The sequence below is a fragment of the Schistocerca serialis genome, chromosome 6, assembly GCF_023864345.2.
Source record: "Schistocerca serialis cubense isolate TAMUIC-IGC-003099 chromosome 6, iqSchSeri2.2, whole genome shotgun sequence".
Taxonomy (NCBI): domain Eukaryota; kingdom Metazoa; phylum Arthropoda; class Insecta; order Orthoptera; family Acrididae; genus Schistocerca; species Schistocerca serialis.
In genome coordinates, this window is record NC_064643.1 from 531,515,289 (window position 1) to 531,518,671 (window position 3,383).

At 42.5% G+C, this 3,383-nt stretch overlaps 1 pseudogene; it reads right to left on the reverse strand.

The window, feature by feature from the left end:
* Positions 1-974: 974 nt before the first annotated feature.
* On the reverse strand, positions 975-1,092 carry LOC126485398 (5S ribosomal RNA; annotated as a pseudogene).
* Between the last annotated feature and the right edge of the window lie 2,291 nt (positions 1,093-3,383).

The following is a 3,383-nucleotide window of genomic DNA, read 5'->3' on the forward strand; positions in this document are numbered from 1 at the left end:
TCTTGAACTTTCTACATCTACGTTATAACTCTGCTATTCACGATAAAGTGCCTGGCAGAGGGTTCAATGAACCACCTTCAAGCTGTCTCTCTACCGTTCCACCCTCGAACGGCACGCGGTAAAAACGAGCACTTAAATTTTTCTGTGCGAGCCCTGATTTCTCTTATTTTATCGTGATGATCATTTCTCCCTACGTAGGTGGATGCCAACACAATGTTTTCGCAGCCGGCCGGTGTGGCCGAGCGGTTCTAGGCACTACAGTGTGGAACAGCGCTACCGCTACGGTCGCAGGTTTGAATCCTGCCTCGGGCATGGATGTGTGTGATGTCCTTAGGTTAGTTAGGTTTAAGTAGTTCTAAGTTCTAGGGGACTGATGACCTCAGATGTTGAGTCCCATAGTGCTCAGAGCCATTTGAACCATTTGAGAATGTTTTCGCAATCGGAGGAGAAAACTGGTGATTCAAATTTCATGAGAAGATCCCGTCGCAACGAAAAACACCTTTGTTTTAATGATTGCCACTCAAATTCACGTATCATGTCTGTGACACTATCTCCCCTATTTCGCGATAATACAAAACGAGGTGCCCTTCTTTGCCCTTTTTCGATGTCATCCGCCAATCCCACCTGATGCGGATCCCACACCGCACAGAATACTACAGAATAGGGCGGACAAGAGCGGTGTAAGCAGTCTCTTTAGTAGATCCGTTGCACCTTCAAAGTGTTCTGCCAATGAATCGCAGTCTTTGGTTTGCTCTATCCACAATATTATCTATGTACTCCGTCTTCGGGCCACGTGTGGCCTACCGGCACCATCCGACCGCCGTGTCATCCTCAGCGGAGGATGCGGATAGGAGGGGCGTGGGGTCAGCACACCGCTCTCCCGGTCGTTATGATGGTGTTCTTGACCGAAGCCGCTACTATTCAGTCGAGTAGCTCTTCAATTGGCATCACGAGGCTGTGTGCACCCCGAAAAATGGCAACAGCGCATGGCGGCCTGGATGGTCACCCATCCAAGTGCCGACCACGCCCGACAGCGCTTAACTACGGTGATCTCACGGGAACCGGTGTATCCACTGCGGCAAGGCCGTTGCCCATATTATCTATGTGATCGTTCCAATTTAGGTTATTTCTAATTGTAATCCCTAAGTATTTAGTTGAATTTACAGCTTTCAGATTTGTGTGACTTACCACGTAATCGAAATTTAGCTGATTTCTTTTAGTACTCATGTGAATAATTTCACACTTTTCCTTATTCAGGGTCAATTGCTACTTTTCGCACCATACAGATATCTTATCTAAATCATTTTGCAAGTCGTTTTGATCATCTGATGACTTTACAACACGGTAAATGACAGCATCATCTGCAAACAATCCAAGACGGCTACTCAGATTGTCTCCTACGTCGTTAATACAGATCAGGAACAATAGAGGGCCTATAACACTTCCTTCCAGGACGCCGGATATTACTTCTGTTTTACTCGATGACTTTCCGTCTATTACTACGAACTGTGATCTTTCTGACAGGAAATCACGAATCCAGTCGCACAACTGAGGCGATACTCCGTAGGCACGCAGTTTGGTTAGAAGACCCATGCGAGGAACGGTGTCGAAAGCCTTCTGGAAATCTAAAAACATGGAATCAATTTGACATCCCCTGTCGATAGCACTTATTACTTCATAAGTATAAAAAGCTAGTTGTGTTTCACAAGAACGATATTTTCTGAATCTGTGCTGGCTATGTGTCAATAAATCGTTTTCTTTGACGTACTTCATAATGTTCGAATACAGCATATGTTCCAAAACCCTACTGCAAATCGACGTTAGTGATATAGGCCTGTAATTCAGCGGATTACTCCTACTTCCCTTTTTGGGTATTGCTTTGACTTGAGCAATTTTCCAGTCTTTAGGAACGGATCTTTCTGTGGGCGAATGGTTGTAAATAATTGCTAAATATGGAGCTATTTTATCAGCATACTCTGAGAGTAACCTGACTGGTATACAATCTGGACCGGAGGCCTTGCCTTTATTAAGTGATTTAAGCTGCTTCGTTACACCGAGGATATCTACTTCTATGTTTCTCATCTTGGCAGTTGTTCTTGATAGGAATTCAGGAATATTTACTTCGTCTTCTTTGGTGAAGGAGTTTCGGAAAACCGTGTTTAATGACTCTGCTTTAGTGGCACTGTCATCACCGACTTCACCGTTGTTATCGCGCAGTGAAGATATTGATTGCGTCTTGCCACTGGTGTGCTTTATGTATGACCAGAATCTCTTTCGCTTTTCTGACAGATTTAGAGATAGAATTTCGTTGTAGAAATTATTAAAAGCATCTCCATTGAAGTACGCGCTATATTTCGAACTTCTGTAAAACTTTGCCGATCTTGGAGACTTTGGGTTCTTTTAAATTTGGAATGCTTTTTTCGTTGCTTCTATAACAACGATCTGACCCGTGTACCATGGGGGATCATTACCATCACTTACTAATTTATGTGGTATATATCTCTCAATTGCTGTCGATACTATCTCTTTGAAAACATTCCAGAACTTTTCAGCCGGCCGGAGTGGCAGAGCGGTTCTAGGCGCTACAGTCTGGAACCGCGTGACCGCTACGTTCGCAGGTTCGAATCCTGCCTCGGGCATGGATGTGTGTGATGTCCTTAGGTTAGCTAGGTTTAAGTAGTTCTAAGTTCTAGGAGACTGATGACCTCAGCAGTTAAGTCCCATAGTGCTCAGAGCCATTTGAACCATTTTTTTGAACTTTTCTGCACTTACATGATCAGATCGGAAGGATTAAAGACTGTCTCTTAAAAAGGCGTTAAGAGCATTTTTTCCAGGTTTTTTAAATAGATATACTTTAAAGAAACTGGTTGACCCTGTTATTTCATCCTAATCATTCACATGTATAGGGTTCCTTCCTGGTATTTGATTGATCCAAATATCCTGTTTTAGAGACTTATGAAGTGCCAACTTAGTATAAAGAGGTGCCATTTAAGTTGTTTTTGTGTAAATAATGAGAGTAATAACTTTTGAAAGTAGATTCCAATAAGAATCACCCGAAAAATGGCAACAGCGCATGGCGGCCTGGATGGTCACTCATCCAAGTGCCGACCACGCCCTACAGCGCTTAACAGCGGTGATCTCACGGGAACCGGTGTATCCACTGAAATGTTCAGTATAAAAAGTGTGTGCTTTAGTATCTGAGTATTTTAGTATTTAAGTTGGTTGGTTATAAAAAGTTCTTTTCTAAAGGTCGTTTAAATTGTTTTTGTGTAAATAATGAGAGTAATAACTTTTGAAAGTAGATTCCAATAAGAATGAGGTTTTCTTGAAGTGAAATGTTCAGTATAAAAAGTGTGTGCTTTAGTATCTACGTATTTTAGTAT